Genomic DNA, 26,871 nt, shown 5'->3' with positions numbered 1-26,871 from the left:
TGCAGATTCAATACATTGTAATTAGTAAATTGTTTAGTTTTCTTGTGTATTGATTCATAAAGTTATATATTTCTAGTTAGTTTGTTTCATAGTTGTTTGTTATTTAAGTACTGTATGGTTGGCTTATGTTTGATGCAGAATTGTTAATAATAACTCTCTAATAGTAAATTTTTCTCTAAAAGATAGATGCTCTTTTTTGTAGGTACGGCGTTAACCTTATCTAACTTCTTCAGTTTTAAGAACTTTGTGGTGTTAGTTTGAATTATAAACAATGATTAAATTTGGATTTTGAAAATGATGGAACTCCTATTTATGATTCACTATGACAATGCAATCAGAAGACAAGAAATGCTAATGGCTTGAATCCTCAAAATTCGGAACCATTACCGACCAGTACCCCAGGATTTATATTTTGTTTACAAGTGTTATTAATGGCACACCAAACGTCAGATATCTATCATCAACTTTCGAATTCTACTAGTTTTTAATGAAGTGAGACTTAGGGCATTTGTGATCCGAGACTCAGTGAGTGAAAGGTACCAGCCCGACAAGAAGAGGTGTAATTCAATTCCTGTTCTCCATCAAATTTCACTTCTCTAGACTGTTTCAGAATTACATAAGGCGATATGACACGTTTAAACTTTTATGTTTAATTTAGTGCTAATTTCTGTGCAGAAACGTATACAATACTTGCGTAACAATATGTCATCATTAAAATTACAAGACACAATTAACGTCAAAGTCCCTTTCTATGTAAGTTTTTGTATAGAAAAAAACAAAAACGATTGAATTGAGAAACAAAAAGACCGTAGTTAACTTTATGATTCAACCTGTTGTACAAGCTTGGAGTAGCGACAACAAAGACAGTTTCAAGTAATTTTGTTATGTGAGAATGAATGACTAAGGAAATATGAATGAACATAGCGAGTGTGGGAACAGAACAGGTAATCACAGGGCTCGTGAGCCTCATGACACAAATGGTGCTGAAAGGGGCAGAAAAAAAAAACAAAGTATGTAAAAACAACTTACTCCTTCCGGCCAATGACGACACAGAATAGCTGGATGAATTAACTCCCATAGAGACCATTGTTAGCCTTAAGCAAGGTCGCGTATTATCATGTCTCGCTGATTATCCTTCTAACCACCCACGCAAGATTTCCTTTAAGAGCTAAATACGTATTTCATTAATGGGGCTGTTGCTGGACGCTATATCATATTCTGACGTCAACCTTAACAACAGAGGCTCGCTAGGGATTACATAAAAGTCTGAAAAACAGTATTACTGAAAATAAGAAAGCAAGTACATGATTACAGTTATGACTTGTTTAAGAGCTTTTCAGCATGTACAATTCGCAGGTTGAACAAAAATCAAACCGAAACTGTAAACATTACGAAAGATATATTAACCTTCAGTATTATATTGTGTCGTCAGCTAGCTTCAGGTCATCCAATTAAGTGCCCCACAGTGGCACAGTAACATGTTTGTGGACTTACAGCGTTAAAAACCGGGTTTCGATACCGGTTAACCGGGTTTCGATAACAATTATCCAGTAAAATGAACAGATTTGTCAAGTAAACAAGCTGTATATTCGTATTAACATTATTAGAGGGTATTATATTGTGCAGCTTGAAACCTGACTTCCCATCATAAGCAGAACGTTAGATTAAAAACATGTGAAAATTAAATAAAGAAAACAGACCTCTTTAAAAACAAGCACCTGTGTCCCAAAATATTGCTTGAAATTTTCAAATCATAGGAGTTTGAAGAACTGTTATTTTTCAACGGAACAGAACTTTTTGTACCAAACATTCAAGTCAAGAAACCTTAGACGCCCTTAATTATGAATTACCAACAGCTCTCGTCGTCAAAAATGCTTTTTTTTCGGCTTTTTAGAACCATATAAGGAGATTTACTGTACTTTCATTATAACGTTATCAAAACTTATACAACTGATCGTGTTCAATGTCATTGTTTTCCGAAGAAGCCTAAATCGAAAACTATCTTCATTAACTTAAATAGGTGAGGTTCATGACGAACAGGAGTAATTATAAATGGAATTCGAAACTTGAATTTAATTAGGAAACAGTAATGTTTATTTGGCTTATATAGTTGAAATTGAAGACAGCGGTGATTCTGAAAAACCATAGACGGTATAAAAATAATAGTTTGTATTAATAAATTGGAAAGCAACAACATAATGTACGTTTTATTGTATGATATGGGTTTTAACGAGGACATTTCACCAAGGATGAGATAGATTTAACGGAAGATGGTCATCAGGAAATCATTATTTAGAAAAAGATAAAATTTTAAAACCTCATTAACCAATAACGTTAAGACATAAATATCACGGACACAGATGTTTAAAAAAGACAAAGTAATAAGTGGTAGGAAATGAGGTATCAGAAACAAGTAAATAAAAAATTTTGAAATCAGCAGTTTCTTACTCTTCTAGAAACTGGTTATATGATTTACCCAGACCACCCACCCATTGTTCTAACAGGAAAGATAACTATAAATTACTAACTCTTTAGAACAATAGGAATAACAGAACAAAAAAGGAATATTGTAAATCTAGGTTCGCAGCTGAGTTGTGAAATGTCCAAACGTTTGTATTAATATTAATCTAACTTAAAATCAATTGAAAAACTTAAATTTTTTGTACAACTGAGTATATGATCTACAACCCTTTTATTCTTTTTGTTTTGACTAGTCCATGGAATTGAGAAAGAATGCTTATTATTGTATGCGTCAGTTAGAATATAAACTTATCAGTACGTGATTAGCATTTCAGAGTTTCCGAATAACCACTGAGAATATAAAAATTGTACAATTAAATATAAAAGTGAGGCCTGGCATGGCCTAGCGCGTTAAGGCGTGCGCTTCGTAATCTGAGGGTCGCGGGCTCGCGCCCGAGTCGCGCCAAACATACTCGCCCTCCCAGCCGTGGGGGCGTTATAATGTGACGGTCAATCGCACTTTTCGTTGGTAAAGAGTAGCCCAAGAGTTGGCGGTGGGTGGTGATGACTAGCTGCCTTCCCTCTAGTCTTACACTGCTAAATTAGGGACGGCTAGCACAGATAGCCCTCGAGTAGCTTTGTGCGAAATTCCAAAAACAACAAACAAAATATATAAAAGTGATCAAACTGTAGTCAGTATTTGTATGAAAACAACTTTAATGTGGTGATGTTAGTATAATTATGTAGATATATATATTTGCAACATGCAGTAAACTATTAGTGCAAAGAAATGTTTAAACCATTCTGTTTCCTGTTGGGTCTTCAGTTTTAAGCCTGGTATTCATGCAAAAGAATGCAAGCTAATACCTCTAATTTTTAAAAATAAATTCGAAAAGTTTTAAAGCAAGTCTTAACAGTTATATCAAATACGCTACTCAGATATACAAATGGCTGACTTACTGCCTCCTGCTGTTAATGTATTATTAAGTAACTTATGCTAAATGATTCCAATATTTTGAGATGGAACTCCCGGGCTAAATAATGGAACTAATAGTTCGTACACTACACACTGCCCTCCAGTGGTGTGTCTGTACACTTATACAACTGGGAACCGGGCTCTGATACCCGTGGTGAACAGAGTACAGATAGCCCAATTGTGCTTAACTCAAAACAAATATTAGACTTTAGGACATTTTATAGTTGTAATCTATATCATAACAAGAAACAAAAAATATTGTTTATAAGATAGATTGACATAGACCCGTTATGAAACCAGCACCATTATAATGAGGCTTGACCCGAAATTAATGTCAGTTGGATTACAAGAAATAAACAGAATGACATCGAGGTTGTCAAGTGCATAACAAATTTGGTATTCAACGCATTCGTATATAAGTAACAAGTCGCCTGAATTCAAAATTTAACCAGCATTTATATTTAGCTTAGAAAAACATGTTTATACAATCGAGCAAGAGATAAGCAGAAAGCTTACTTACCCAGACAACGTCAAGTTAATCAAGGTGAACTGATTGACCACAGCGTATTGAAGCACAATAAATGTCATACTATAAAGAACTAATGCAGCAACTTAAATGAATGAATTTGTTTCTTGATTACATTTGAATTTATCTTACAACAAGCATGTTATACAAGAATGTGAAAAGTGACTGACTAATAGGTCTAATCATTTAGTGATTGACTCTCTAATGTGTCTTTTATTCTTTTTCTATTGACTAGTCCTTGGAATTGAGAATGTATCCTCATTATTAACATAAAACTCTTTTTACTAATGCAGTTAAAAATTTTGTAAAAAAAAAATATAACTAGTTTCAAATAACATGTAACTCCCAAAATATCTGCATATTTATCATGTTTATCTGGAATCAAGGTTAAGCGCTCGTCGTTTATCAAACAATTTAAAACAAGTCAGACGTATATTTCACCTATTTTAATGTTTAGTTGATGTTGTTTTTAGACCTGTAATTATTTCTCACGTGTTAAGCCTAATGTACAAAATTAGTGTAAACATATATTTCATTTGTTTTGTTCGTATTTCTTGCTACCTTACTTGTAATTATTGTGATTTTTCTGTTCCTTTGGAACGTGAAAGAAAGTATATTGCTGAATGCTATGTTCTTAATTTAGACGTATGTATTATTATTTTACAAAGGGTCGTTTGATGATCATGTGGCTTAATATTTGCAATGTTCTCCAAAGTTTCAGAGCAATTTTAGCAGCACAGAACGCGAATTAGGGTAGAGTGGAAAGTTATTAATTTATAAATTTGTTAATCCGTGCCTGGTTCATTTACTATGTAACGACCTTTTACAGTGTTAGATTCAAAAGTTAATTAAACAACGTTGTTATCAATGTATCTCACTATACTGGGCATAATAACACAGTATCTATTCAAACTCGTATATTATCTAAGTTTTAGGTTTTAATAACCAACAGAAGTATTTAAAAACTTTCAATCTTCATATTTCTGTGGCATGTGGCGAGTCTGAGCTCCACTTCCTCAGTTTCATAATTTTATTAACATCCAAATAGACTGCTGCACTTTTCAAGTTAGTATAAACACAAATTATACAAAATCACAAGAAAGAATCATAATTTTATGTTTGTATACCATTCAACTTTACATAGCTGATGTTAACAGTTATGACCAACAGAAGAAACAACTCTTCTTTCCAGTCATTGTTTGGAAAGTTCAAGTTTCATTCGTTCCTCTTTTTCCCTTCATAACAAAGCTATGTCTTACGCACACTCAGACCTTTTACTGTGTTCAAGTCTGTGGAGAAATTTTCAAAGATTTATACCATGTGAATTTTCTTAGTTTAGTTATGCATAGTTGCACACTTACAAACACTTCCTTCACACACGCACATCAGTATAGATGTTCTTTTAAAAACATATTTTACTAGAAAACAACTTTTTTTTGTAAAACACACTATTAGTTGAAGATCTATAGTGTAAGTTGCCTAGCATTAATTGGTCTCGTATTTCAAGTCTGTTGCTAAATATTCCGTCACAGATGATTTTAAACACAGAACGATAATAGTGAAGTGTTTTTAGTATTTGAAATTATATGTAATCTTGTTTTTGGCTGGACTAAAACACTTGATGAACATATTTTTAACCACATAAAACTTGCCAGTATTTGTTTAGATTTCCCGCTGTAAACCGTTAATTAGTGGACTTGTTTGGAATACACTGATTATTCTTTGATGCTACGAAGGCTAGAGGAGTTCCTCAGCCAATTTATGGTTTACTTAGAATGTCAGGTAAATTATTGTAGGTTTGGGGCATTCTATTATAACACTATGTAACACAAATTTTGCTCCTGAATAGCATGTATTATTTCTTAATCGTTTATGTTGTAAAAGTACATAAAATGGCCATTATTTCATTAATACTTTGCTTTTGTGACCTGGGTAATGAAATTTTGAAATTAACCTATTTTCTATGTAGAAACAGACAAGTCTGCACATTTTCATTTACATGAGGTCTGAATAAAACAACATATAAATCAACATTTACATGTATTTATACTAAAGTTATACAAAAATGTTTTGAAGTGAGTAGTTTTTCGAGATTTACAACTGTAATATAAATCACTTTCATGTATCAGCCCCCAAATTTAGTCTCCCATCAGGTTTTCTTTATACGCTCCCAGGTCACAAAAGCAAAATTTGAAAAAATTGGTCTTTTCCATTTGCTTTAGGCATAAGCAATTGGGAAATGAAACTTTCTGCCCAGGAACAAGAAAAGTAAAAATTTCATTACATAGTATAATTATTGATGTATTTTTGTTCCAAAATGCATACTTGAAAATTACCTGAATTTGTTTTTGGTCACCAATATTTCTGAAAATCAAGTTCACAGTTCAAATGTGTATATAACATGCCGATTTACAATTACAATTAATTTCATGGAGGCCGTGAACATTGTTTAACAACTAATCAGTGCATGATTTAACCAGTACTTTTGTTGTCAGCCGATTAGTTCAGGTTGTAAATATTGAGCGTGTTTGTACTGTACTGCAGTAATAGAAGTTGCACTTTGTATTGATTAACTTTCACAAATTAGCAAATTGGTAGAATTTCTGTTCAGGCGGTCTTTATTTGTAAAATTAAGCCTATTTTGTAAATCTCAAAATTATGGAACTTTTAGAATCTGAAGTTCAATAAATGAAAACTTTATGTTATCATTACTCGGGCAGGGCCTGGCATGGCCAAGAGCGTAAGGCGTGCGACTCGTAATCAGAGGGTTTCCAACAGCTACAACGGAAAAGCCAAAGTGTGGTTTCAATCTGCGATGAACTCTGGACCAAGTATATCATCTTACGAAGTTGTATAAAATGTTTGCCGTGTTTTGAAGAGTAATTTTAAAAGTATTTTAGGCCTGGTATGGCCTAGCGCGTTAAGGCGTGCACTTCGTAATCTGATGGTCGCGGGTTCGCGCCCGAGTCGCGCCAAACATGTCGCCCTTTCAGCCGTGGGAGCGTTATAATGTGACGGTCAATCCCACTATTCGTTGGTAAAAGAGTAGCCCAAGAGTTGGCGGTGGGTGGTGATGATTAGCTGCCTTCCCTCTAGTCTTACACTGCTAAATTAGGGACGGCTAGCACAGATAGCCCTCGAGTAGCTTTGTGCGAAATTCCAAAAAACAAACAAAAAAACAAATTACTCGAGCAGGACTTTACGTACGTCTTTTTATCGAATAATCTGAAAGAGTCCGCCAAATAAAAAAGCGTTACGACATTGATGTAACAAGTGGGATTATTTTTATAAAATAAAATGTAATCCAAACTGAGCTTCAAGAGGGTAGCACGTGTTCCGAGCATGGTTAAAATGTAATAAAACTGGTAAAGCATTGGAATAAGAGATCAGGAAAAACGAAACAGATCAAAAATTAAAGATAATTTGGCAAGAAGAAACAATAAGTTGGAAGAAGATTAGAATAAAAAAAAAAAAGTTAAGAGATGAATTCTGAAAAATAAAGGTAAGGTTTTACAGAAGAATTATTAACAAAAATCAATTTAGCAAATATAAAATGGAAGAAACTACAAAAATTTTGAAACTTAACTTTACAAAGTTACTTTAGACAGTTAACTTTATTATAATAAAACTGAATGAGTAATAGAGGAACATTAGTAAAGTTCGAAAATACATTAGTACACAAGTACATTCAGTGGAATACAAAAGAAATTGATGAAGCACAAAAAACAACATCGACGATGCACCAAACAATAATTCCAAGATAAAGCATCTAAGATTAAATTTCAAAGCTTAAAAATCGAATCAGCCGGACCTCTGTCCAAACCTGCTTAATAACATCGGCCTAAAACACCATTAAGTATAAAATATAAAAATGAGAGAACCCATCTGGTATTAAACTATCACCATTGCTGCTGGGCCTTCGGTGACTGTGGGACCATTCTGAAATACACCACTTCTTCACCCAGTTATGGAATTTAGCAAGTCAGCTCAACATATTATGACTAAAAAGTGTCATTGGAAACACATCATAATTTCCGAAGTGAATATATAGAGCATTTAACAAAAACTATTCTTCTTGCTGCATATTAAAAAAAAAACATCTTTAACAACATTAAGCAACTCTCCAACAAAGATCTGTTACTACCAAAAATCAGTGATTATCTTAAGAAATAAACTTGGAGTATCATAAAAAAATAATTTTCTAGAGCAAAGTTTAGAAGCTGGGAGAGGAGAAGAAGGGCGTAAACTTAACCAACTCAGTATAAAATGTTGATAATGTTTCTGCTCAATTATTTTATCAAAGTGTCTCTGCGTGAAATGATGGATTCATTGACACCCACTCAATTCACTGATACCATGGTGAATGAAAATATGTAAGTTACATAAAAGCAAAGTAGATAGCCTTTTCCAAGAGAAATTGTCCACTTGTCAATATAATTTGAATCAGTGTAAGTTGCAGATAAACAACTGGAGTCACCATAGAAGAATTTTGAGATTATCAGATCATACAGTGTAAAATATTCATTTTCTCCACTGTTTACTCAAAATGAGGGAAATAAACCCCAGCATTTAATTCAAGTGAAACTTGAAAGGTCATATTACCAGAACATTAAGGCAAAACACTTAAGGATATAGAAACTATCCCCGGACAAAGACATTAAAAAGGAAATGCTAAAGTATATAAAATATGGATGTTACATTTAAGACTACGCTAAAGTAATTACTGATATTAAATTGAGGGAACATTATTTTAATGATAGAAATTTCCTATCTGTTCCGGCTTAAACAATTTCATTATTTAAAGAAGCCTGTAAACGAATCCATAGCTCGATAGCTACAATTGTCAGACTTGATATTGAAACAAAAGTTGGGAAATGATCTACATCACCAGAAATTGAACTCCCGGTGACAAAAAAGGTGGAAGCACAATATAAAAATACAACCAACTTAAAATAATAAAAGCAGAATTATAAAATAAGAAGTAACCTAAACCAAAAATAACCATGGTAGAAAAAGCCTGAAATTACTGTTGAAGTCACAGTTATAGTTATCACCAGGGAATAAAGACATCAGTGAATTCCTTCAACTGTCACCTTAAAAAGAACTTTCCCAGTGAGTTTTTGAGGCTTTTTTTTTCTTGGCTTTTGACTTTTATTATTATTTGCTGTCTTGTCACTGGGGACATAGTTCAAGGAAAGGAAAGCCACAGAAATAGTTCGTGGCTAATTACTTTAAAACAGCATTTCCCAAGCTTTTCCAACTAAGGACTGGTGTATTTTTGTAATTTTTCATGAGATTCGACCTCGTCAAATATCTAATTAGATAACCTATTAAAACATGGCGAAGTCTTACCATCAAGCTGGAAGCAATAGTTCCATCAGTATGTCATCAATACTGTTGTGTGAAAAGAAATTATACTTTATTGTCATTTAATCTTTACATTAACTGTATACTTATTAATGGTCTTTTAAGAAATAGTTTACCTAATGAGAAGGATGCTGCTGCTTTTCATCACGCAGCAACTTCAAATCAGGAAGAAAAGAATTCATTTTGATCTTCAAATGTGGCTCGACGTATAATCTGTTCCTGTACTGGTTTTTTTTAAAAAAATCAAAGTGAGATTTCGTATGCCCTTTGTCACGACTTATAAATGCGAATCAGGCTTCTCAATGTTTTCTTTCCTGATAAATCTGGAAACTCAGCACGACAGCTCAAACAAAAATTAATTGACGAGACTTGACTAAAACGGTCTTTCAGTGCAGTATCGCAGGACAATGCAATAATAAAACCAATTTCCGATTAAGTGAATTGTAATCCTTCCTCGTTTCTCGCGTCAACTGTAAAATATTTCCTAATCTACATTTTACTGCTGTCAGTTGAGAAAATTATTCCTTCAAACATGATTTTAGCCACAAAAGATGCTCTTTAATTGATGGAGAAATCTCATCTGGAATACTACTTTTCTCATCTTGGTTTTCTAATTCTGATAAACTATAGAAACATAAATAATTTCTCTTCTTAACTCAACTTGATGTAACCACAAGTAAATTCTTTTCGTTAAGTCCAGTTTTACTAGAAATAGGCTACATATGCGCGTCATTTGAGGTTATTTCAGCCATCTCTACATAGAGAAGAAGTGTTTTCTAAAAAAATGAGCAACTTTAAAAATTTAATAAGTACAAACTAAGTAAAAAACAATTTTCTCTCTTTTCAGAACCAACTAATGCTTCTAGCATCAGCAACTTGTCTGCTTGTTTGCTGCTACCAGAAGTAAGACATAGATCTCGCATGCCTGTCAATTTCCATTAACAGAGTAAGCAAATTTAACACATTTGAAATAAAAGTCCTAAAATTTTGGTGTCAAAGAATCGGTTAACTTGAATAAACAAATGGTTCTTTAATGTGAGTCAAATTCTCTTCTTTGATCTTACCGGCAGACTGGGGAAGAACGACTTGGACTCAGTCTAGCTAACATGTGATCAAATTTATGGCATTTCGCAAGAATCTCAAGGTTATCAACATTGTAAGACTTAATTTTATGCTCTCTAAATTGCACTAAGAACACTTTAATTCCTATGAAACTGAAGATATAAAGGCATCCATCAACTTGTGAATTCTATAGTTTCGCAGCATTAAGTACAATATTTCAATTTTCCTTCTTCTTATATTACCTTAGATGAAATACTAAGAAATCCACGTTAAATGAAATGAAAATTTAAACTATAATGTATTTGAAAATATTAATTTTATTAGAATACATTTGCACAAATTGGTTTATTTAAATTTTTCTTTAATATGCAACAACTTATTAGAGAAAGTTTAAAAACGGCGGTTGGTAGTGAAAGGGTTAAAATTAATTTCATTTAATTTATTTTTTTTTAATTTTTAGCAGACCGGCATGTTTTTCATAGACTGGCACGGAGTCGCGGACCACACTTTGAGAAATGCTGCTTTAGAACCATCAAGTAACTAAACTGAAAAGGTTTTTTTTTTGGTTTAGATATTAATTTTGTGATTGATACATGGAAACAGTAATACGATACTAGTAATAAAGGTACACTACATGACCAAAAGGATGTGGACACCCGACCATCACACCCACATGTGCTTATTAAACATCTCATTCCAAAACCATGGGCATTAATATGTAGTTGGTCCCCCTTTGCTGCTATAACAGCCTCCACTCTTCCGGGAAGGCTATTCACTAGATTTTGGAACATGGCTGCAAAGATTCGCTCCTATTCAACCACAAGAGCATTAGTGAGGTCGGGCACTGATGTCGGGCGAGAAGGCATGGCTCGCAGTCGGTGTTCTTATTCATCCCAAAGGTGTTCGGTGGGGGTTAGATCAGGGCTCTGTGCAGGCCAGTCAAGTTCTTCCACATCAACCTTGGTAAACCATGTCTTTATGGACCTCGCTTTGTGCACGGGGACATTATCATGCTGAAACAAAAAGAGCCTTTCCCAAACTGTTGTCACAAAGTTAGAAGCACACAATTCTCTAGAATGTCATTGAATGCTGTAACATCAAGATTTCTCTTCACTGGAATTAAGTTGCCTCGTTTAAACCATGAAAAACAGCTCTAGATCATAATTCCTCCTCCACAAAACTTTACAGTTAGCACTACGCATTCAAGCAAGTATGTTTTCCTGGCATCCACCAAACTCAGATTCGTTCCTCAAACTGCCAGATAGTGAAGCATTATTCATCACTCCAGATATCGCGTTTCCACTGCTCCAGAGTCCAATGACAGTATCCTTTACACCACTCCAGCCGACGCTTGGCGTTGCGCATGGTAATCTTAGGCTTGTGTGCGGCTGCTCGACCATGGAAATCCATTTTCGAATAGTTCGACGAATAGTTCTTGAACTGAGGTTGCTTTCAGAGGTAATTTGGAACTCGGTGAAGAGTGTTGCAACTGTGGACAAACGACTTTTAAGCGCTTGAGCACTCTGCGGTCCCGTTCTGTGAGTTTGTGTGGCCTACCGCTTTATGGCTGAGCTGTTGTTGCTCCTAGATGTTTCACAATAGCAGCACTCACAATTGACCAGGGCAGATCTAGCATGGCAGAAATTTGGCAAACTTACTTGTTGGAAAGATATCATCCTATGACAGTTTCACGTTGAAAGTTATTGAGCTCTTCAGTATGACCCACTCTACTGCCAATGTTTGTGCATGGAGGTTGCATAGTTGTGTGCTTGTGTTTGTGCACCTGTTAGCAATGAGTGTGGCTGAAATAGCCGAACCCACTAATTAGAAGGGGTCTCACATACTTTTGGCCATGTAGTATCTTTTTCTAGTGAATCATTAAAATTGTTTGCTCATTTATATTCTGTGTCTTTATAAGTTGCGTTTGGTGCAGGAGAACAGGAATTAGCTGATCAGTCTTCAGTATGTGTGTGTTTTTTTTTCTTATAGCAAAGCCCCATCGAGTTATCTGCTGAGTCCATCGAGGATAATCGAGCCTCTGATTTTAGCATTGTAAATCTGTAGACTTACTCTTATACCAGCGGCGGATCAGTCTTCAGTAGGTCCGGCATAGCCAGGTGATTGAGACACTCGACTTGTAGTCTGAGGGTCACGGGTTCGAATCCTCCTCACACCAAATATGCTCGCCTTTCAGCCGTTTGGGCGTTATAATGTGACGGTCAATCCCACTATTCGTTGGTAAAAGAGTGGTCCAAGAGTTAGCGGTGGGTGGTGATGACTAGCTGCCTTCCCTCTAGTCTTGGACTGCAAAATTAGGGATGGCTAGCGCAGATAGCCCTTGTGTAGCTTTGCGCGAAATTCCGAAACAAACAAACAGTTTTCAGTAAGTTGGATTATAAATATTTGAGCATATTATTTATGGTTTGTATTAATTGGCAAACCTTAGATGCTGTCCAGGACAGAAGTGAACAGATATTTAAAATTTATTATCCTGAAATTTAGGTAATCAACATGTTAAATACATTTAGCATAAAAAACATATGTTAAAACCTACTTAGCATTTTGACAAAGTGGTAAAATATATCTACACTCGCCTAACCATCTTCTAATTCCTTTAAACATATAATTTTCTAAATACATTTCTGGAGAAACAATTCATCTGCATCATACAAAAAAGTAATAACATTTTGAGTCACTCTGCCTTAAATGGCTTTGAATGTGAAAATAATTTTTACGAGATTAAATTAGCTGATCTATCAGTTAACCGTTTCACGTAATCCAAGTTTGCATAACTTTTCTTGTTTCTGTATATTTATTACTCTACTTTGGTTAGTCAAAAACAGGTTATTTAGCATAATCATAAACTCGTCTGTCAGGAATAAATTTTATATAATTGCAAACTCAAATGGGCGAACATTCCTTTGTGTGTATTCAGAGTAAGCAACAGCAGTTTCTGTTTCATACTCACAAACGTATTCCATTTATTTTGTCAGCAAAATATTTTTTTAAAAAAAATAATGTATTACCAAGGCTTCAGAGATATTTATTCGTTTTAAAACTTTCTTGAACTATGACCCCTTAATTTCATCTTTGTTACACTATATTTTATATTTAGCTTCTTGTTTATTCTTCATAATCCAAATTTTTTTTTAATTAAGACACTCATTTCTTCAGATGTTAAGTAGTTAATTTTTAAAAGTTCTGGAAAGTCTCTCATTAGGAGCTCGTAGTTTACAAGAAGCGATACATTGATATTCAAAACTGTTCGGGTGTTACTGTAGACACAGATAACTGACAAGCAACTGATGACCCACCCTTCTGGAGCTTTCATAAATTTTGATGAAAATAGCTATCATTTTAGTTTATAGAACTTTTCTACAACGTCTGCAAAACTAATTCCTCTCTTACTAGACTTCTAAAGTGGGAATATAGTTTGTGCAATGATATTAGTTGCTGACCTTGTTTTACTTGGAAAGAAAGTTGTCAAATGGTGGGTTTAAATATCGTTGTCAAAAGTGGTAGAACAATATTTTGTTTCAACAGCTAATAGTGGGATTGACCATCACGTATAATATTCCCACGGCTGAAAAGGTGATCAAGTTTGATGTGAAGGGGATTAGAATCCACGACTCTCAAATTTCGAGTCGAATGCCTTAACCACCTGACTATGCTGGGCCATAAGTAAAGGAGATAATTTGAATTAACATATGTCACGTTACATAGTCATGCAGAACCAGTACATGTTGTGCTCCATCTTTATATGTTCCTTTAGTCTACCTGCTGTTTCACTGATCACATCATTCACACATAGTACTAGGTTACCCATGGTGATATTAAGTAATCTTGTTTTAAATTCCTATTATTACAGGTTACTTGTAATGGTTTAACAGCAGTAGCCGTATCAAATCTGTGGTTACAACCTCATTTTAAAATGTAATGTGCAAGGAGCCTATTTGACAGAGAAATGCTTTTGATTGTCATTTTTATTCCACTTCCAGTTGTTGCAAAATAATAGGCTTTTCTTCCTTAGTAATCTGGTGCTTATTTTATTACCTTCTCAGTGTTTGTAGAATATTTAAAAGATTAATAAATGTTGTCTATCTTGACTGTAGAGAGCAATAAATAAGCTTTCAAAAATAAACTGTAATAAACTGGTTTTGCTTTGATCTTTTATAGCTGGCGAGGCATTAATACTAAAAGGAATACAATGTGTGATAAATATCACATTCTGATGTTAACGAGAGGCCTCTTGAACGATGACTTGTGAGAGACAGATAATATTGAATCTGCAATGGACAAATTAAGAGGAATGTGGAGAGTACAAAAAACGTCTGCAGTTAACGTGACTTTTATCACAAAAAAGTAGCCTATTGTTATACCTTGTTTCTTGTTTAATCACTTTAGCTACACGCGCCGTGCTGTTGATATGATATGACATACTCTCAAGCCTGTCGCCATTTTCCTTAGGGTTGTTTGTTGTAATCTGTTGTTTTCTTATTTAAGTGTATTGCGAAAAATCAGGTAAATACTAACTTCAGGTTTACTACACTACCTAAGAGTAGCACAATAATTCACTTATCAAGATACAGTTTAGGCCTACAAAATTTTCAGGCATATGATCTAATCGTATTAAGAGTAAAAGGTATAGTAACTAAGTCAAAACCTACCTGAAGTTTAACATCAACATGAGGCCTACTGGCACTTCATTCTTCCATTTTTCAACAACGTATAGGCGTAAAGAGAAAAGTATCAGCCTAGGCCTATCCTTCCTTCCCTCATAATATTTTTAAGTACACGTGCGTGACTGAAGGTGCGGTTAATGCTTCCCTAAACGATCCACACTGATGTACATTATACACTTATTTTGTTTTGTTTTTATATGCCTCTCTCATGAACCCCCTGACTGTCCTGACTGCTGTTTGTCCTGGGGAAATATGCCCAGACTTTCCTACCTCTCAGTAAGCCTGAGTGGAACGGTGTGTTTTCATCCTATATATTCGTCTATAAAAAAATTGTAAACTTTGTATTTATAACCACTACAAAGGGTGTTTGATACTTTTCATCAAAAAATAACGTTATAGCGTAATTTAACGTTGTCTTCAAACCTACCTGAAACCACACACGAGCTTCTGTTACATTTTACAATCTCACTTTGCAAGGGCAAGGTAACATTTCTAGTGAAATTAAAAACATAAACATGAGCTTTATATTTATACGGCATCCTTTGTTTTATCATAAGAAAACATCTGCGACACAAATAACATAAGAAACTACAAATACGTCCAGTGAACGAATTGATAGCAATACATTTCTATTGTATCTTTGAATTAATATAGTGGTTACAGATTTTTTAACAAGGTAAACATAGCTATGTACGTTAGCCGTCCATCTTTTTAAAGCAATCAAATAGAAAATGTATCTGTTCAACTCTTCGGCTACTATTTTACAAACTAATAGTGAGAATGACCATCAACTGATAGAAATTAAACCATGTGCCTTGTATATCGCGAGTCAAATGTCCTAATCACCAGGCCAGGCCAAACAAAGATAGGTTGGTTAGTTGTTTGGCATTTTATGACACAAAGCAACTAGGATATCCGTGCCAAACATTGTTTGTTTGTTTTGAAATTTCGCACAAAGCTACTCGAGGGCTATTTGTGCTAGCCGTCCCTAATTTAGCAGTGTAAGACTAGAGGGAAGGCAGCTAGTCATCACCACCCACCGCCAACTCTTGGGCTACTCTTTTACCAACGAATAGTGGGATTGACCGTCACATTATAACGCCCCCACGGCTGAAAGGGCGAGCATGTTTGGCGCGACCGGGATGCGAACCCGCGACCCTCAGATTACGAGTCGCACGCCTTAACACGCTTGGCCATGCCGGGCCTTTGTGCCAAACAACCGGTTAAAAGTTAAAAATAAATTATAATTATTAAAATTTGTAAAAAGGAATCATGTTAAAACAAAACAAAGCCCATTTTTTATTTAAATAGCATTAAAAAGGCCAATGACCCTCAAAAATTTAAAAACATTTGTAAGGTGGACATTGTCACCATCGCCAATGACACTGTTTAGCGACAGGGATAAACCTGTGAGTAAAACATGTCTAAAATGGTGCCGTTGTTCATAGTCGTAAAAAACGTTACGACAATATAATGTGAGCGCTTGTGACGTGAATGTCACACAGACCACACATTTGTGCATCAGTCCCAAATAAAAGAAAACAGTGAGTTATAGAACTGTGACCAATGCGTAGTGTAGTTAGGACAACGTCCTCCTTCCGATTCTTACTGAAACAAGATGGCCAAAGTTCGATAGAGGGGTTTATCTGGAAAAGCTTGTTATCATGTTGCTCACTTCAAGTCGACCTGCCAACTGGCGCGGAGTCGAGCCTTGAATACAAGGCCACAGTCCATGTATGGAACAGGCACGGCATTGAGAGCACCAGAGCAGACATACTTGGCTGCCGTGTCAGCGAACTCGTTCCCGCAAATACCAATGTGGCCTGGTATCCAGGACTGAATAGAAGTAGATGTTAAAAGAAAAATGAGCCAGTCGGTTTTGAATACGGGCGAGAACACGGTGAGAACTAACCTTAAGCGATTCCAGAGCCAGTGTAGAGCTAAGTGAGTTGGTATAAATAGTACAATTGGAGTACTGCTTAGCTTCTATGTGATACAGAGCAAGAGAAACGGTGTAAAATTTGGCAATAAACATAAAACTGAAGAGGGAATTCTATGTGTAACAAAGCATCGAATCACAAAAAACCATGGCAGAGCCCAAAGAGTCACCTGATTTTGAACCATCCGTATAAATGAGAATAAAAAAATGGTTCGTAAGATGTTCGGCAAATAGAAGACAGTACTTCCAATCGGGAGTATCCACCTTTCTCAGATGATTCAAAGAAAGATCACACTTGTGGATGGCAATAAGCCATGGTGGGATGGGCTGATCAATGGATACAGCAATATCATCCAAGAACAGACCCAATTCATCCAACTACGCCTGGATACAAAGGCCAAAAGAAACAATGGCAAATCACCTGTTCTGAAAAAGCATGACCCACTGAGGAAGAAAAACGCAATCCCAGGTGTGATGCTATGGTAAGGATCGAAGTTTTGAAGCATACAGTAAAGACAGTTAGAAACGGCGGAAGTGTAGTGAAGGTTCATGAGACTGTATGCAAATTCTAGACTGTATAAATGCAAAAAAGGCCCCGTGCAAAGCCGAAGCTCTGATGATGAACGAAATCCAACATCTTCAATGCTGAGATCCTGGCAGAGCCAGAAACCCACAGGCTAGTTTTGATCGAATGAGAATACAATAGACCTTTAGCAAAGAACATCGATCTGCTCCTCAAGACGTGGAAGAGAGGACACGGAGGATGTTCAGTGCCCTTAAACACTTGACACGTAACTGCTTGATGTGTGGTATAAAGGTCACCTTATGGTCAAAGATAAGCCCCAAGAACTTTGCCTCAGGGACCACGGTAAGCACTGTCACGGAGTTCAGGATCAGGATGAATGCTTCTTTGGCACCTAAAGTGCATGCAAACGGTTTTAGAAAGAGAAAAGTTAAAACCGTTTCCTGTGGTCCACTTCATTAAATGATTGAGAGCAATTTGTAGCTGCCACTCGATTAACCTCATGTTCGATGACTTACACGAGACGTGGAAGCCGTTCGACATATAGCCCGTTTGCAACAGTAGGAACGAGTTGTCCAGTGATGGCATTAATCATTATTATACTGAAGAGTGTGACATTCAAGACATAGCTCTGAGGGACTCCTAGTTCCTGTAGGAAAGAATAGGAAATTGTCAAACCCACACGTACTTGGAATTGTCTGACTGATGTACTGCAAGACTGATAAAGAACAAGCTTGAGTTCCATTAGTGTAAAGGGCCAATTATAGTCATAGAGATGATCAGCCCAAAAGGAAAGAGGTGATTGCTCTGCCCGAGTCTTGATGACTAAGAAGGTGGAGAATGAAGCAAAAGTGCTAGATACCCGGCAAAAGCTTTCGCGCGAGAGTATCCGTGATGCTCTGGGTATCAGCAACTTCCTGGTCTTCACAGAGCAAAATCAAAAGGGGACAGAATTATACTGCCCGCTGATCTTCAGCATCTCGTCCCATATGACTTTGGAACTGGTGGTAGAAGCGATGCTGGTTGTGAATTTAATCCACAATGGCCCACTGAAAAGCGATGCTGTTCCATAGAGTGTAATACCTACGAGAGGTATTCCAAAACCGTTTTTGAGTACTGAAGAGAGAAATGTTGTGATCCTAGAGCATACGCTCTATGGAGCAACTCCTTCCGTCAATATCAGCACCTCCCCAGAGGTGATTATGTTCATTTAAGTCCCTCAGCATTAAAATGGAGACGACAATTGTTTAATGAGAGCATTAAGGTGTATTTGATCATGGGTCTCTCGATGAGACAAGTAGAGAGAACATACAATGGTGGTACGACCCAAGGAAACACAAATGGTCACAGCCTCCAAGGGTGTGTCGATTGGCTGATCGACCAGCAGTGCCACCCCTCCATCACACAACCTGTCATTTCTGTACAAAGAAAACTGCCAAAAGGTAACTATATCGGCAGGTTTCAGAAATGTTTCCTGTAAAGGAAGACATACAAGATAGTAAGAATCAATCAGTGATTTGATGTCATACAGATTAGAACGCAAACCTCGACAGTTCCACTGTATCAAAGTGATACTTTTTACTTATGCATGGGCGAATTGGGCGGAGAGCACTTCTCTTTTCAACCACGTCTTTTTTTCTTCATTTTCTCTTTTAGAAGGAAGTCTCTCAACCTCCATGGATTCTGCCCTGGGTCGAGTTGGCAGATTTCTGTCGTTGGAAGAAAATTCCAGCGACTGAGGGCGTGAACAAATAAGTGAGCTGCATCTCGGGGCCAGAGACAAAGATGGACCCGAGGAAACACTACACTCCAGATCCAAATAAAGTGGATCCAGGGAGCCACTGGAAGGAGTAATAGGTACAGAAATGGGAGTAGACGTTAGCCCATCAACTCTCTTAATCATGGAGGGCAAAAGACTCTTGTGGTTATTTGAAAATGACTCTGTTGGAGGCACGGAGAGATCTGTCTGCACTCCCACTGTAGCAGTGGAATGTAATACAGCAGCATATGTCCGAGATGGAGTGGGAAACAATAATTTGCCAACATCTGGATAGGAGATCTTGTTTACAGTCTTCAAACGTTGTACATCTTTCTTCTCCACCTACTTAAGACAAGAACGAAAGTACAAGGGGTGTGAACCACTACAACTGATACAATGTGATTCAAGTTCACATTCGTAGGTGTCGTAGCATTTCCCAGTACAACGAGCACACGTTAAAGATCTATGGCGAGAGGTCTTTGAATGTCCAAACCACTGGCACTGAAACATCGGAGAGAGTTTGGAATACATGGCCTAATATTACAATTTAAGTATCCTGCTCTGATAGTAGCAAGTGGACGTGGCGATGTGAATGTCAAAATAATTACATTTGTAAGTAGAATTATTTCGTCCTTGCGAGTGGATATTCGACACACAGCAGAAATGTCTTAGGTGGAGAAACCAACTATGATCTCCAACGCGGAAATGTTCTTTAAATTCCTCTCAACTTTAACTCCTCTGGAAGAATTCAAATATCTCGATGGGTATATCCCCAGTGCTCTTCGAATTCAGTTTGAGTTCACTATGTTGTAGTGAAGATGTTTCCACCAAAATGTCTACAGATTGTATCTTCCTTTGAATAAGAAAGGGAGACATTTGCCCTGAGAACTTTTCGGATAAGAAATGTATGATTATAAATCGAGGTACTGAATCTGACTGTGACGGTGAGTGTACAACTGATTCGTCCATGCGTGATCGTTTTCTAATGACATCTTTTTTCTCATTTTTTCCTTTTTATTTTTTTCATAGATGGGGTTATCCATAAGAAAATAAATACATTTTAGTGCCCACTGTCCCTACCCACCATGGAGGTCTACAAAGGGACGCACTACAATGCCAGACAGGGACATTGCAGCAACGGCAGGATTTCTTGAGCACAATACCGAAACATCAGCATCGGGGACAATGTCTACAATGCCTGTTAAGAACTTCCAACACTAGTGCTTGGTTGACCCTTGGGGGGGGGCACACTAAGGCCATCCTTCAACTGGAAGTCAAGACCAAAGTGGTGTGTTAGGGTTGAACCCCTCATCTACCAGGATCCCCTTCTCCCATTCACGGATCGCCACGCGCAGCAAACACGTGGATGGATGTTTAGATCCCAGAGGAGGTAAAGTAAAAGTACAGAACCTTCTCTGGGAAGTCCCCTCATCACATACAGGAATCCACACCGAGGGTCCAGCAAAGAAGTTCACACCCACACATAAATAAATATGTCCCTGTAACATTTCAGCTCTCTACTTAGGTCATCATGAAGCATAATAAAATAACAATAATTAGGCACAACAAAAGTTACAAGATCACAACACGTTGTTATAATTGCCTGAAGGAAAATAACAATAAGATTTAACCAATAGTATTATTGAATATCTACAAATCGTATAATATAAATTTTGAAAAGAAACGAACTTCAAAAGATTTCCCTTTTTAAATAAACTTTCTATTTATAAAGTTGTTTATTGGGAAATAATTTAATCGTTGATTTAAAGTAAATTAAGTATATGAAAAAATGTGTTACATCTGAAAGAGGGGGATTTTGTTTCATGAATAAACTTTCTTTTACTGGCAGTTCTAGGTCGGAAATAACATACTTCAATATGTGTCTATATTTGTATATATCTGTACTTAAATGTTTCCACATTTCTCGGTCAATTAACCCCGAACCTCACACAGTAAGGAAGGTCACTGGGGTGTTTAGACCTCATATCTAATTTCGGAAAACTACTAATATTGTATATCCCTCAGTACTAGAATGAACTATGTAATCACTGTTGTCACTGTATTGAAAACAATGTCTTTATTTTCAGTATTGGTACATTGATGTATTTTTGTCATAGTTTTAATATTTATTAATTTAAGAAAAATAAGTAAAGATGTGTTTTCATGTAGCAAAGCCACATCGGGCTATATTCTGAGTCTACCAAGGGGAATCGAACCCCTGATTTCAGCGTTGTAAGTTCGTAGACTTACTGCTTTAATAGCGGGAAACATAAGTAAAAGTAAAATTTCGTATCCTTTGTTACAATTTGTCAGACAAAATCCAAGGTTACAAAGTAGCCAAATTTCTTGTATTTATTTTTGTTAACGCTTAACAAATTTGTTGTCTTGGCCTCGTTCTCATTTGTTAATAGTTTTAAAATTATAAATAATTCTAATGAAAGTTTTGTGTGTAGCGTCGATGCAAGTTCTTTATTCAGAAACATTCCATTGGGTGAGAAAACTCTTTCGCGAGGAGTCTCTTGTTTGTGGCTTAACTGAAGAAAGCTTAGATCCTTAATTACCTACTTTGAGAAAAAAATATGATCAAACTGACAGAGTAGATATGAAGTCCTCAGAAGGACCAGCTCTAGCTAACACTTTTCTCAACTATAACGAATAATCTTAGTTTATCACTTAGCCGGAAAACTTCAAACCGATATTTTATAACAACTACGCCGATGTGAAAACACACACAAAGCATTGATGCCATCTTCAGTGCGTACAGATAAATATAAAGAGCTACAACGTCGAATGTAAGAAATGTTGAGTTCGCCAATGTATGAGATACATCCTTGATTCATGGTAACAGGTGTTATGTAATTTTTAAGTGTGATGGAACATAATTGGATAACAGCACTAAAATTATGTCATTGCTAAGACAGATTTTCAGTGGCACTGCCATATGCCGATATTATAGATCTTAGTGGTATATCCGGCATATATTAATCTGGTAAACCATATAATTCTAATTTGCGGTTAATTTAGAGGGTTTAAGCTCGTCTGAGAGCTTTTCAGAGAGGTTACTTGTTATTCAAGTCTAAATTTTTATTTTTTGTTTATTTCTATCCGTAAATGCTTCTGCTAATAATCACCAAAACCTTTGAATTTGTCATGTTTATGATGTTGTTATTACCTTTTTAAAAAACTTTTTAAGGGTTAGTTGTTCTTGCGGATGTAAGTTAGTACTGGACTGATAATATTCAAGTCACTGTAAAACATTCTCGATGTTTTTTTCCCATCCATTTTTCATTTCCATATCTTTATTAGAGGTTATCAAAAGTATATTTATTGACCCGTTTCAAAGATGCATGATTCATTCCTCCGCTGTTGAACAAATTTCATGAATGGAATTAATGTCAAAACTTGTGTAATCAAATTCAATGTTGACTGTAGTGGATCTTGAGTGAATGGCATTCTGATGTAAACGACAGCTGTTTTCGCTGTTGTTCGCAGCAAATTTGGTCGTTTATTACTAGTATTAAAAATATTTTGTTCTTGTACTTTCTGTTGTGCCAAATTATTGTTATTGTCTTACGCCTAATAATGATTAAAGTAAAAAATTCGAAACGTTGCAAAGCTATATTTATACATGTACACGTATTTCTTTGTAATAAATATCTCACGATTTAGAAACAATGAAGTATAATATTTTTTGTTACTACCACAGTTCTTTTAAAAATTCTTTTTTTCTTCCAGAAAATCTGTATCCGATGTATTAATTCGAAGATACCGTAAAAAGTCATTCTATTTTTATCTATGGTTCCGTAACTAATGGATTTTGGGCGTAATAAAATGGAATAAGTTTTACGGTATATCGTTCAGGTAGTTTTTTATATATAAATATGTATGCAAAATGAAGACAATAATTATATATATAATATCAAAACATGTTTTTTGTATGAATAAACAAAATTAAGTACGTCAGAATTATGACGACTATTTCAAAAGTAATCAAAATTAAGGAAAAGTTTTATTACTTTCCAAGAATTTTAAACTACTTATTTGTTTAGTGAATTTTCTTTAGGTTAATATGATCTGGATGTAAAAACATATAGAACGCATGTAATCGCTTTTTTTTAACATAACATCAAGCAAAGTATTATTATATGCTACTACTGGCCAAACATTTAATTTTATATGTTATTTAAAAACTTGGTATGAACCACGTGGATAGCATGCATGGACTATGAATCCAAGGATTAGTGGTTCATGACCCGTTCGTGTAAAAATGCTCTCTGTAGTTTGTGGCTATTGAAGCGTTACAAGAGTAACTGTTAGCTCCTACTATTTGATCAGAAAAAGTAACTTAAACGCTGGTGAAGTTTGTTTTGTTTTTGAATTTCGCTCAAAAATAGGGCTATCTGCACTAGCCGTCCCTAATGTACCAGTGTAAGATTAGAGGGAAGGCAGCTAGTCATCATCACCCACCGCCAATTCTTGGTCTATTCTTTTATCGACGAATAGTGGGTTTGACCGTCACATTATAACATCCACACGACTGAAAGGGCCAGCATGTTTGGTGCGAAGGAAATTTGAACCCGCGACCCTCAGATTAGGAGTCGAACGCCTTAACCCACCTGGCCATGCCGGGCCCGTTGGTGTTGAGAGCGTTGACTAAAGGTTTACTGTCTAGTTTATGATTTTAAAAGTAAGAACAGCTATGGGTAAAACGTCTTTGTGTAACTACGCGAAATTATGACACACAAGATATAAAACGACTTTCACAATTAGCATATATTGGCAGGACTTTCTGTGCCGTTTGTTGTTTTTGGTTGGTTGGCTGGTTGAGTTATATTTCTGATTAGAATCGAAGAGAAGTTAAATGCAAAGTGAGATATTTGATGAAAACCAAGTGTAGAATTACATATCACGTTGATACAATAATTTGGGCTTTTACTGTTCGGAATGTACATCACTGATATCACGTCACAGTTGGAGTTATGTGTTAAATTAAGGAACGGTTAATGGCATTCCAACCAATTTTTATAACATTTAAAGAAACACAAACATAAATTTGGAAAATTATTACAATAGCAGGACATATAAATTTTTAAGTTTTGCATTGTATATACATTACATGTCCAAAATTATGTGGACACCCGACCATCACAACCATATGTGCTTGTTCAACATCTCATTCCAAAACCATGTGCATTAATATGGAGTTTGTCCCCCCATTTGCTGCTATAACAGTCTCCACTCTTCTGGTAAGGCTTTTCACTGGATTTTTTTAACATGGCTGCAGGGATTCGCTCCTATTCAGCCACAAGAGCATTAGTGAGGTCTGGCACTGATGTCGGACGAGAAGGCCTGGCTCGCAGTCGGCGTTCCAGTTCATCCCAAAGATGTTCGATGGGGTTGAAGTCAGGGCTCTGTGCAGGACAGTCAATTTTTTCCACACCAAACTCGGCAAACCATTTCTTTATGGACCTCGCTTTGTGCACGGGAGCATTGTCATGCTGAAACAAAAAAGGGCCTTCTCCAAACTGTTACCACAAAGTTGGAAGCACACAATTATCTAGAATGTCATTGTATGTTGTAGCATTAAGGATTCCCTTCACTGGAACTAAAGAGTCTCGCCCAAACCATGAGAAACAGTCTTAGACTATTGTTCCTCCTCCACAAAAGTTTGCAGTTGGCACTATGCATTCAGACAGGTAGTGTTTTCCAGGCTTCCAAATTCGTCTGTCAGACTGCCAGATAGCGAAGCGTGATTCATAACTCCAGAAAACGTCTTTCCACTGCTCCAGAGTACAATGGCGGTGTGCTTTACACCATTCCAGCCGACGCTTGACATTGCGCATGGTAATCTTAGGCTTGTTTGCGGCTGCTCGACCATAGAAACCCATTTCATGAAGCTCCTGATGAACAGTTTTTGTGCTGAGGTTGCTTTCAGAGACAGTTTGAAACTCGGTAGAGAGTGTTGCAACTGTGGACAAACGATTTTTTACGCGCTTGAGCATTCTGCGGCCCCGTTCTGTGAGCTTGTGCGGCCTACCGCTTTATGGCTGAGCTGTTGTTGCTTCTAGACGTTTCGCAATAACAGCACTTACAGTTGACCAGGGCATCTCAAGCAGGGCAGAAATTTAGCGAACTGACTTGTTGGAAAGACAGCATCCTATGACAGTGTCACGTTTATAGTCACTGAGCTCTTCAGTACGATCTATTCTACTGTTAATGTTTGTCTATGGAGATTGTATGGCTGTATGCTTGATTTTATGCACCTGTTAGCAATGGGTTAGGCTAAAATATCCGAACCTACTAATTAAAAGGGGTGTTCACATACTTTTGGCCATGTAGTGTAATTACCCAGTTTAAAAATTACAACTTATGCACTGTAAACGCTGTTAACCAAATCAATTTTCAAGACTCTTTAAGCAATTTTACATGACTGTTAGAAAAATTCTAAATACCTCAGAAGGAGAAATAAGCTCTTTACATATGTATTAAAAAGTTCAGTTTGGTTTGGTTTGAATTTCGCACAAAGCTACACGAGGAATATCTGCGCTAGCTGTTCCTAATTTTGCAGTATAAGACTAGAGAGAAGGCAGCTAGTCATCGCCATCTATCCTCAACTCTTGGGCTACTCTTTTACCAATGAATAATAGGATTGACTATCACATTATAACGCTCTCACAACTGAAAGGGCGAACATGTTTGATGTGACGAGAATTCAAACTCGCAACCCTCAGATTACGAGTCGAGTGCCTTAACTCACCTGGCCATGCTGAACCTATGTTAGAAAGATACAATAAATAAACCACCTGTAAAGTCGTAAAATGAATACGTTATACGATAGATAGGTAGATGTCTTTTTGTTTCTTTTATGAAACCATTTTTCACGTCTTGAAGCTGGGCATGCCCCAAAAGTTTTAAAATTGAAAATCTCTATTAAGAAATATGCATATAAAACTAATATCTCACATATTTAGCAAGCACACAAAGAAATAATAAAGTTGATATAATGTCATCTGACACATAATGGAAAGCAGAATATTATGCAATTCCATAACATTTACTGAAGCCTTAACACATAAAAGTAATTGATATATTGATACTCCACAAAAAGCAATAAATCTTCAAACTGTTTATTGTCTATGACATTATTACCATGATAACAATAAATGAAAATATGTTCGTTTTTCAAAAGGTGATATGAACATAAGATGTGATTTTGAAATAACACAGATGGAATAAATACCTTACAGATTATTCTTTTTCCAGCATGCTCATTCTCTCTTATTTTTCAAACTTATCTGCGGCTTGTGCATTTTTTTTATTCTGATTTGAAGTTGAAAGTTGCATCTGAAATTTGGAGTCAACCGGAAATTACAGGATCAATGTTCTCTAAGTACATGTTGAGCACAACAACAGCGAGGCCATTCAGTACGAATATTTATAAAACTAATTAGGTTTTGTTTTCTGAGCGAGTAGCATTTTCAATATCCGTTTGCGTCAGAGCCAAGGAAGGAAAATATAATTTTCCAAATCAAATGGCTTGGTGATAACTAATCTCTCCAATTATTTGAATCACCACT

The 26,871-nt window shown here is 36.1% G+C and overlaps 1 long non-coding RNA gene across 7 annotated transcripts in view; it reads right to left on the bottom strand.

Annotated features, from left to right (window-relative positions):
• The window catches only part of LOC143229467 (uncharacterized), a 63,389-nt gene that overhangs the window by 22,207 nt on the left and 14,311 nt on the right, over positions 1-26,871 (bottom strand). For 2 of the 7 annotated variants that reach the window (XR_013015885.1, XR_013015892.1), the window contains one exon: positions 15,059-15,392. The exons of 3 other annotated variants lie outside the window; for them this stretch is intronic. This is a non-coding gene — a long non-coding RNA (uncharacterized LOC143229467). Of the gene's footprint in view, positions 1-15,058; positions 15,393-26,145; positions 26,870-26,871 lie in introns of those variants that run through there. 2 more of the 7 variants (XR_013015893.1, XR_013015895.1) reach the window with 1 other exon arrangement.

Source organism: Tachypleus tridentatus, chromosome 10, assembly GCF_004210375.1.
Source record: "Tachypleus tridentatus isolate NWPU-2018 chromosome 10, ASM421037v1, whole genome shotgun sequence".
In the NCBI taxonomy this organism is placed as follows: domain Eukaryota; kingdom Metazoa; phylum Arthropoda; class Merostomata; order Xiphosura; family Limulidae; genus Tachypleus; species Tachypleus tridentatus.
This window is presented reverse-complemented; position numbering and strand designations above follow the sequence as displayed.